Below are 11,624 nucleotides of genomic sequence, written 5' to 3' on the forward strand. Positions count from 1 at the left end.
GGGCGCACCAGCCCACCTGGGGCTGGTCCCCTCCCACACTTGGCCCATGCTGCCCTCCAAGGTTGGTGGCCCCACTTGGTGGACCCCCGGGACCCTCCCGGTGGTCCCGGTACGTTACCGGAAAAACCTGAAACTTTTCCGGTGACCAAAACAGGACTTCCCATATATAAATCTTTACCTCTGGACCATTCCGGAACTCCTCGTGACGTCCGGGATCTCATCCGGGACTCCGAACAACATTCAGTAACCACATACAAACTTCCTTTATAACCCTAGCGTCATCGAACCTTAAGTGTGTAGACCCTACGGGTTCGGGAGACATGCAGACATGACCGAGACATTCTCCGGTCAATAACCAACAGCGGGATCTGGATACCCATGTTGGCTCCTACATGTTCCTCGATGATCTCATCGGATGAACCACGATGTCAAGGACTCAATCGATCCCGTATACAATTCCCTTTGTCTAGCGGTATTTTACCTGCCCGAGATTTGATCGTCGGTATACCGATACCTTGTTCAATCTCGTTACCGGCAAGTCTCTTTACTCGTTCCGCAACACATCATCCCGTGATCAACCCCTTGGTCACATTGTGCACATTATGATGATGTCCTACCGAGTGGGCCCAGAGATACCTCTCCGTTTACACGGAGTGACAAATCCCAGTCTCGATTCGTGCCAACCCAACAGACACTTTCGGAGATACCTGTAATGCACCTTTATAGCCATCCAGTTACGTTGTGACGTTTGGTACACCCAAAGCACTCCTACGGTATCCGGGAGTTGCACAATCTCATGGTCTAAGGAAAAGATACTTGACATTAGAAAAGCTTTAGCATATGAACTACACGATCTTTGTGCTAGGCTTAGGATCGGGTCTTGTCCATCACGTCATTCTCCTAATGATGTGATCCCGTTATCAACGACATCCAATGTCCATAGCCAGGAAACCATGACTATCTGTTGATCACAACGAGCTAGTCAAGTAGAGGCTCACTAGGGACATATTGTGGTCTATGTATTCACACGTGTATTACGATTTCCGGATAATACAGTTATAGCATGAATAAAAGACTATTATCATGAACAAAGAAATATAATAATAACACTTTTATTATTGCCTCTAGGGCATATTTCCAACAGTCTCCCACTTGCACTAGAGTCAATAATCTAGTTCACATCACCATGTGATTAACACTGACAGGTCACATCACCATGTGACCAACATCCAAAGAGTTTACTAGTGTCATTAAACTAGTTCACATCATTATGTGATTAAGACTCAATGAGTTCTGGGGTTTGATCATGTTCTGCTTGTGAGAGAGGTTTTAGTCAACGGATCTGTAACATTCAGATCCGTATGTACTTCACAAATTTCTAGGTCATATTGTAAATGCTGCTTCCACGCTCCACTTGGAGCTATTCCAAATGGTTGCTCCACTATACGTATCCGGTTTGCTACTCAGAGTCATTCAGATAGGTGTTAAAGCTTGCATCAACGTAACCCTTTACGCCGAACTCTTTATCACCTCCATAATCGAGAAACATATCCTTATTCCTCTAAGGATAACTTTGAACGCTATCTGATGATCCACTCCTTGATCACCTTTGTACTCTCTTGCCAGACATGTGGCAAGGCACACATCAGGTGCGGTACTTAGCATAGCATACTGTAGAGCCTACGTCTAAAGCATAGGGGACGACCTTCGTCCTTTCTCTCTTTTCTGCCGAGGTCGAGCTTTAAGTCTTAACTTTGTACCTTACAACTCAGGCAAGAACTTCTTCTTTGACTGATCCATCTTGAACACCTTCAAGATCATGTCAAGGTATGTGCTCATTTGAAAGTATTATTAAGCATTTTGATCTATCCTTATAGATCTTGATGCTCAATGTTCAAGTAGCTTAATCCAGGTTTTCTATTGAAAAACACCTTTCAAATAACCCTATATGCTTTCTAGAAAATCGTTTCTGATCATCAACATGTCAACAACATATACTCATCAGAAATTCTATAGTGCTCCCACTCACTTATTTGGAAATACAAGTTTCTCATAAACTTTGTATAGACCCAAAATCTTTGATCATCTTATCAAAGCATACATTCCAACTCCGAGATGCTTACTCCAGTCCTTAGAAGGATCGCTGGAGCCAGCATACCTTTTAGCATCCTTAGGATCGACAAAACCTTTCTGATTATATCGCATACAACCTTTCCTTACGACTGGTAAGGAAACTCGTTTTGACATCCATCTGCCTGATTTCATAAATGCAGCTTGTGCTAACGTGATCCCGACGGACTTTAAGCATCGCTACGGATGAGAAAATCTCATCGTAGTCAACTCCTTGAACTTGTGAAAAACTCTTCGCCACAAGTCGAGCTTCATGGACGGTGACATTACCGTCCACGTTCGTCTTCTTCTTAAAGATCCATTTATCTCAATGGCTTGCTGATCATTGGGCAAGTCCACCAAAGTCCATGCTTTGTTATGATACATGGATCCTATCTCGGATTTCATGGCTTCTAACCATTTGTCGGAATTTGGGCCCACCATTGCTTCTCCATAGCTCGTAGGTTCATTGTTGTCTAGCAACATGACCTTCAAGACAGGACTACTATACCACTCTGAAGTGGTACGCATCCTTGTCACCCTACGAGGTACGGTAGTGACTTGATCCAAAACTTCACGATCACTATCATAAGATTCTACTTCAATTGGTGTAGGTGCCACAGGAACAACTTCCTATGCCCTGCTACACACTAGTTGAAGTGACGGTTCAATAACCTCATCAAGTCTCCACCATCCTCCCACTCAACTCTTTCGAGAGAAACCTTTCCTCAAGAAAGGACCCGATTCAAGAAACAATCCATATTGCTTTCGGATCTGAATTAGGAGGTATAACCAACTATTTTGGGTGTCCTATGAAGATGTATTTTATCCGCTTTGGGTTCGAGCTTATCAACCTGAAACTTTTTCACATAAGCGTCGCAGCCCCAAACTTTCAAGAAACGACAACTTAGGTTTCTCTAAACCATAATTCATACGGTGTCATCTCAACGGAATTACGTGGTACCCTGTTAAAGTGAGTGTGGTTGTCTCTAATGCCTAACCCATGAACGATAGTGGTAATTCGATAAGAGACATCATGGTACGCACCATATCCAATAGGATGCAACTATGATGTTCGGACACACCATCACACTATGGTGTTCCAGGCGCTATTAATTGTGAAACAATTTCCACAATGTCTTAATTGCGTGCCAAAGCTCGTAACTCAGATATTCATCTCTATGATCATATCATAGACATTTTATCCTCTTGTCACAATGATCTTCTACTTCACTCTGAAATTACTTGAACCATTCAATAATTCAGACTTGTGTTTCATCAAGTAAATATTCTCAACATCTACTCGAATCATCTGTGAAGTAAGAACATAACGATATTCACTGCATGCCTCAGCACTCATTGGACTGCACACATCAAAATGTGTTGCTTCCAACAAGTTGCTATCTTGTTCCATTTTACTGAAAACGAGGCTTTTCAGTCATCTTGCCCATGTGGTATGATTTGCATATCTCAAGTGATTCAAAATCAAGTGAGTCCAAACGATCCATCTGCATGGAGTTTCTTCATGCGTATACACCAATAGACATGGTTCGCATGTCTCAAACTTTTCAAAAACGAGTGAGTCCAAAGATCCATCAATATGGAGCTTCTTCATGCGTTTTATACCATTATGACTTACATGGCAGTGCCACAAGTAAGTGGTACTATCATTACTATCTTATATCTTTTGGCATGAAAATGTGTATCACTACGATCGAGATTCAATAAACCATTCCTTTAGGTGCAAGACCATTGAAGGTATTATTCAAATAAATAGAGTAACCATTATTCTCTTTAAATGAATAACCGTATTGCGATAGACATAATCCAATCATGTCTATGCTCAACGCAAACACACAATGACAGTTATTCAGGTTTAATAATAATCTTGATGGTAGAGGGAGTGTGCGATGTTTGATCACATCAAACTTGGAAACACTTCCAACACATATCGTCAGCTCACCTTTAGCTAGTCTCCTTTTATTCCGTAGCTTTTATTTCGAGTTACTAACACTTAGCAACCGAACCGGTATCTAATACCCTGGTGCTACTAGGAGTACTAGTAAAGTACACATTAACATAATGTATATCCAATATACTTCTATCGACCTTGCCAGCCATCTCATCTACCAAGTATCTAGGGTAATTCCGCTCTAGTGACTATTCCCCTTATCACAGAAGCACTTAGTCTCGGGTTTGGGTTCAACCTTGGGTTTCTTCACTAGAGCAGCAGCTGATTTGCCGTTTCATGAAGTATCCCTTCTTGCCCTTGCCCTTCTTGAAACTAGTGGTTTCACCAACCATCAACAATTGATGCTCCTTCTTGATTTCTACTTTCGCGGTGTCAAACATCATGAATATCTCAAGGATCATCATATCTATCCCTGATTTGTTATAGTTCATCACAAAGCTCTAGCAGCTTGGTGGTAATGACTTTGGAGAAACATCACTATCTCATCTGGAAGATCAACTCCCACTCGATTCAAGTGATTGTTGCACTCAGACAATCTGAGCACAAGCTCAACAATTGAGCTTTTCTCCCTTAGTTAGCAGGTTAAGAAAATCGTCGGAGGTCTTATACCTCTTGACGTGGGCACGAGCCTGAAATCCCAATTTCAGCCCTCGAAACATCTCATATGTTCCGCAACGTTTCGAAAATGTCTTTGGTGCCTCTACTTAAACCATTTAACTGAACTATCACGTAGTTATCAAAACGTGTATGTCTGATGTTCGCAACATCCACAAACGACGTTTGGGGTTGAGCACACTGAGCGGTGCATTAAGGACATAAGCTTTCTACTGATCGCATAATCGCTACTGTCAACTTTCAACTATATTTTCTCTAGGAACATATCTAAACAGTGGATCTAAAGCGCGAGCTTACGACATAACTTGCAAAATGTCTTTTGACTATGTTCAGGATAATTAAGTTCATCTTATGAACTCCCACTTAGATAGACATCCCTCTGGTCATCTAAGTGATTACATGATCCGAGTCAACTAGGCCGTGTCCGATCATCACGTGAGACGGACTAGTCATCATCGGTGAACATCTTCATGTTGATCGTATCTACCATACGACTCATGCTCGACCTTTCGGTCTCCGTGTTCCGAGGCCATGTCTGTACATGCTAGGCTCGTCAAGTTAACCCTAAGTGTTTCGCGTGTGTAAATCTGTCTTACACCCGTTGTATGTGAACGTAAGAATCCATCACACCCGATCATCACGTGGTGCTTAGAAGCGACGAACTTTAGCAACGGTGCACAGTTAGGGGAGAACACTTCTTGAAATTTTTGTAAGGGATCATCTTATTTACTACCGTCGTTCTAAGTAAACAAGATGCATAAACATGATAAACATCACATGCAATCAAATAGTGACATGATATGGCCAATATCATTTTGCTCCTTTTGATCTCCATCTTTGGGGCTCCATGATCATCATCGTCACCGGCATGACACCATGATATCCATCATCATGATCTCTATCATCGTGTCTTCATGAAGTTGTCACGCCAACGACTACTTCTACTTCTATGGCTAACACGTTTAGCAATAAAGTAAAGTAATTTACATGGCGTTCTTCAATGACACACAGGTCATACAAAAATAAAGACAACTCCTATGGCTCCTGCCGGTTGTCATACTCATCGACATGCAAGTCGTGAATCCTATTACAAGAACATGATCAATCTCATACATCACATATCATTCATCACATTCTTCTTGGCCATATCACATCACATAGTATACCTTGCAAAAACAAGTTAGACGTCCTCTAATTGTTGTTTGCATGTTTTACGTGGCTGCTATGGGTTTCTAGCAAGAACGTTTCTTACCTATGCAAAACCACAACGTGATATGCCAATTGCTATTTACCCTTCATAAGGACCCTTTTCATCGAATCCGTTCCGACTAAAGGGGGAGAGACTGGCACCCGCTAGCCACCTTATGCACCAAGTGCATGTCAATCGGTGGAACCGGTCTCACGTAAGAGTACGTGTAAGGTCAGTCCGGGCCGCTTCATCCCACAATACCGTCGAAACAAGATTGGACTAGTAACGGTAAGCATATTGAACAAAATCAACACCCACAACTACTTTGTGTTCTACTCGTGCAAAGAATCTACGCAATAGACCTAGCTCTGATACCATTGTTGGGGAACGTAGCAGAAATCCAAAATTTTCCTACGTGTCACCAAGATCTATCTATGGAGAAACCAGCAACGAGGGGAAGGAGAGTGCATCTACATACCCTTGTAGATCTCTAAGCGGAAGCGTTCAAGAGAACGGGGTTGAAGGAGTCGTACTCATCGTGATTCAAATCACCGGAGATCCTAGTGCCGAACGGACGGCACCTCCGCGTTCAACACACGTACAGCCCGGTGACGTCTCCCACGCCTTGATCCAGCAAGGAGAGAGGGAGAGGTTGAGGAAGACTCCATCCAACAGTAGCACAACTGCGTGGTGGTGATGGAGGAGCGTGGTAGTCCTGCAGGGCTTCGCCAAGCACCGCGAGATATGAGGAGACGGGAGAGAGGTAGGGCTGCACCAAGAGGAGAAGTTCTCGTGTGTTGGGCAGCCCCAAAACCCCCACTATTTATAGGAGGAGGGGAGGGGGCTGCGCCCCCTCTAGGGTTCCCTCCCCAAGGGTGGCGGCAGCCCCCAGATGGCATCTGGTGCGGCCAGAAGGGGGAGAGGGGGAGGCGCACCTAGGGTGGGCCTTAGGGCCCATCTGCCCTAGGGTTTGCCCCCCTTCCCCACTTCCCTTGCGCCTTGGGCCCTATGGGGGGGCGCACCAGCCCACCTGGGGCTGGTCCCCTCCCACACTTGGCCCATGCTGCCCTCCAAGGTTGGTGGCCCCACTTGGTGGACCCCCGGGACCCTCCCGGTGGTCCCGGTACGTTACCGGAAAAACCTGAAACTTTTCCGGTGACCAAAACAGGACTTCCCATATATAAATCTTTACCTCCGGACCATTCCGGAACTCCTCGTGACGTCCGGGATCTCATCCAGGACTCCGAACAACATTCGGTAACCACATACAAACTTCCTTTATAACCCTAGCGTCATCGAACCTTAAGTGTGTAGACCCTACGGGTTCGGGAGACATGCAGACATGACCGAGACGTTCTCCGGTCAATAACCAACAGCGGGATCTGGATACCCATGTTGGCTCCTACATGTTCCACGATGATCTCATCGGATGAACCACGATGTCAAGGACTCAATCGATCCCGTATACAATTCCCTTTGTCTAGCGGTATTTTACCTGCCCGAGATTCGATCGTCGGTATACCGATACCTTGTTCAATCTCGTTACCGGCAAGTCTCTTTACCCGTTCCGCAACACATCATCCCGTGATCAACCCCTTGGTCACATTGTGCACCTTATGATGATGTCAAACCGAGTGGGCCCAGAGATACCTCTCCGTTTACACGGAGTGACAAATCCCAGTCTCGATTCGTGCCAACCCAACAGACACTTTCGGAGATACCTGTAATGCACCTTTATAGCCACCCAGTTACGTTGTGACGTTTGGTGCACCCAAAGCACTCCTACAGTATCCGGGAGTTGCACAATCTCATGGTCTAAGGAAAAGATACTTGACATTAGAAAAGCTTTAGCATACGAACTACACGATCTTTGTGCTAGGCTTAGGATTGGGTCTTGTCCATCACATCATTCTCCTAATGATGTGATCCCGTTATCAATGACATCCAATGTCCATAGCCAGGAAACCATGACTATCTGTTGATCACAACGAGCTAGTCAAGTAGAGGCTCACTAGGGACATATTGTGGTCTATGTATTCACACGTGTATTACGATTTCCGGATAATACAGTTATAGCATGAATAAAAGACTATTATCATGAACAAAGAAATATAATAATAACACATTTATTATTGCCTCTAGGGCATATTTCCAACAACATATTGTGTAGAAATACAGGGCCCAGAATGACAATCTCGTCGACTAGATGAACTAGGACGTGCATCATGATATTGGAGAAGGATGGTGGGAACACCAGCTCGAAACTAACAAGCATTGCGCCACATCACCCCTTAACCTGGTAGGATTTCTGGATCGATCACCTTCTAAGAGATTGCATTGAGGAAGAACATAGCTTCACAATGGCTATCAAACGTTTTCCGGTAGAAGCCCCCTCAATGCAACCGGAAGCAGTTGCGTCATAATCACAGGCAGTCATGAGACTTTAGGTTCTGGAACTTTTTCTCTGGCATATTTATTATTCCCTTTGTAATCAACGAGAAGCCAGACGGGACCTTCATACTAAGTAGGCATTCAAAGAAGATTTCCTTCTCTTATTTGGTAAGAGCGTAGCTGGCAGGACCTTCATATTGCTTTGGAGGCATGCCGTCTTTTTCATGCACACGTTTCTGGTCCTCCCGTGCCTCTGGTGTATCTTTTGTCTTTCCATCCACGCCCAAGAAGCCTAGCAAGTTCACGCAAAGATTCTTCGTCACGTGCATCACGTCGATTGAAGAGCGGACCTCTAGGTCTTTCTAGTAGGGTAGGTCCCAAAATATAGATTTCTTCTTCCACATGGGTGCGCGTCCCTCAGCGTCATTCGGAACAGATAGCCCGTCGGGACCCTTTCCAAAGATTACTGGTAAATCATTGACCATAGCAAGTATGTGATCACTAGTACGGATGGTGGGCTTCTTCCGGTGATCTGCCTCGTCTTTGAAATGCTTGCCTTTCTTTCGTCATTGATGGTTGGTCGGAAGAAATCAACGATGCCCCAGGTACACATTCTTCCCGCATTTGTCCAGGTATATACTTTTGGTGTCATCTAAACAGTGCGTGCATGCGTCGTATCCCTTGTTTGTCTGTCCTGAAAGGTTACTGAGAGCAGGACAATCATTTATGGTTACAAACAACAATGCATGTAGGTCAAATTCCTCCTGTTTGTGCTCATCACACACACGTACACCGTTTCCATTCCACAGCTGTAAAAGCTCTTCAGCTAATGGCCTTAGGTACACATCAATGTCGTTGCCGGGTTGCTTAGGGCCTTGGATGAGAACTGGCATCATAATGAACTTCCGCTTCATGCACAGCCAAGGAGGAAGGTTATAGATACATAGAGTCACATGCCAGGTGTTGTGATTGCTACTCTGCTCCCCAAAAAGGATTAATGCCATCCGCGCTTAACCAAACGTTCCTGGCATCACCTGCAAAGTCCTCCTAGTACTTTCTCTTGATTTTTATCCACTGCAACTGATACATCTACAACGTATCTATAATTTTTGATTGTTCAATGCTATTATATTACCCGTTTTGGATGTTTATGGGCTTTACTTTACACTTTTATATCATTTTTGGGACTAACCTACTAACCAGAGGCCCAGCCCGAATAGCTGTTTTTTGCCTATTTCAGTGTTTCAAAGAAAAGGAATATCAAACGGAGTCCCAATGGAATGAAACCTTCGGGAGCGATCTTTTTGGAACAAACGCAATCCAGGAGACTTGGAGTGGATGTCAAGCAGCAAACAAGGCGGCCACGAGGGTGCCCGGTGCGCCCTAGGGGGATGGGCACGCCCCCACCCTCGTGGGCCCCTCGTGGCTCAACCGACCTACTTCTTCCTCCTATATATATCCACGTACCCTGAAAACATCTAGGAGCACCACGAAAAACTATTTCCACCGCTGCAACCTTCTGTATCTGCGAGATCCCATCTTGGAGCCTTCGCCGGTGCTCCGCCGGAGGGGGAATCGACCATGGAGGGCCTCTACATCATCTCCAAGGCCTCTCCGATGAGTTGTGAGTAGTTTACCACAGACCTTTGGGTCCATAGTTATTAGCTATATGGCTTCTTCTCTCTCTTTGAATCTCAATACAAAGTTCTCCTTGATCTTCTTGGAGATCTATTCGATGTAACTCTTTTTGCGGTGTGTTTGTCGAGATCTGATGAATTGTGGGTTTATGATCAAGTTTATCTATGAGAAATATTTGAATCTCCTCTGAATTCTTTTATGTATGATTGGTTATCTTTGCAAGTTTCTTCGAATTATCAGTTTGGTTTGGCCTACTAGATTGCTCTTTCTTGCAATGGGAGAAGTGCTTAGCTTTGGGTTCAGTCTTGTGGTGTCCTTTCCCAGTGACAGCAGGGGCAGCAAGGCACGTATTGTATTGTTGCCATCGAGGATAAAAAGATGGGGTTTATATCATATTGCATGAGTTTATCCCTCTACATCATGTCATCTTTCTTAATGCGTTACTCTGTTCTTCATGAACTTAATACTGTAGATGCAGGCAGGAGTCGGTCGATGTGTGGAGTAATAGTAGTAGATGCAGAATTGTTTCGATCTACTTGTCACGGACGTGATGCCTATATACATGATCATGCCTAGATATTCTCATAACTATGCACTTTTCTGTCAATTGCTCGACAGTAATTTGTTCACCCACCGTAATACTTATGCTATCTTGAGAGAAGCCACTAGTGAAACCTATGGCCCCCGGGTATATCTTTTATCATATAAGTTTCCCATATAATTTTATTTGCATCTTTTACTTTCCAATCTATATCATAAAAATACCAAAAATATTTTTCTTATCTTATTATCTCTATCAGATCTCACTTTCGCAAGTTACCGTGAAGGGATTGACAACCCATTTATCGCATTGGTTGCGAGGTTCTTGTTTGTTTGTGTAGGTACGAGGGACTTTTGAGGAGCCTCCTACTGGATTGATACCCTGGTTCTCAAAAACTGAGGGAAATACTTACGCTACTTTGCTGCATCACCCTTTCCTCTTCAAGGGAAAACCAATGCAGTGCTCAAGAGGTAGTAGCGACCCGTCAGCGGGTGCTCTCAACTTCCCGTCTTTCTTACGGTCCTATCTCTGCCATGGCATCAACTTGGCATGCTCTTTGTTTCTGAACAGACGTTTCAACCGTGGTATTATAGGAGCATACCACATCACCTTGGCACGAACCCTCTTCCTGGGGTGCTCGCCTTCAACATCACTAGGGTCATCTCGTCTGATCTTATACCGCAATGCACCGCATACCGGGCATGCGTTCAAATCCTCGTATGCACCATGGTAGAGGATGCAGTCATTAGGACATGCATGTATCTTCTGCACGTCCAATCCTAGAGGGCATACAACCTTCTTTGCTGCGTATGTACTGTCGGGCAATTCGTTATCCTTTGGAAGCTTCTTCTTCAATATTTTTAGTAGCTACTCAAATCCTTTGTCAGGTACACCATTCTCTGCCTTCTACTGCAGCAATTCCAGTGCGGTTCTGAGCTTTGTGTTGCCATCTTCGCAATTGAGGTACAACCCTTTTTGTGATCCTCTAACATGCGATCGAACTTCAGCTTCTCCTTTACACTTTCGCACTGTCTCTTTGCATCAACAATGGCCCGGCGAAGATCATCATCGGGCACATCGTCTAGTTCCTCTTGATCTTCAGCTTCCCCCGTTGCAGCATCACCGTATTCAGGGGGCGCATAGTTGTCATCATCCTCTTCTTTGTTGTC

Source organism: Triticum dicoccoides, chromosome 5B, assembly GCF_002162155.2.
Source record: "Triticum dicoccoides isolate Atlit2015 ecotype Zavitan chromosome 5B, WEW_v2.0, whole genome shotgun sequence".
In the NCBI taxonomy this organism is placed as follows: domain Eukaryota; kingdom Viridiplantae; phylum Streptophyta; class Magnoliopsida; order Poales; family Poaceae; genus Triticum; species Triticum dicoccoides.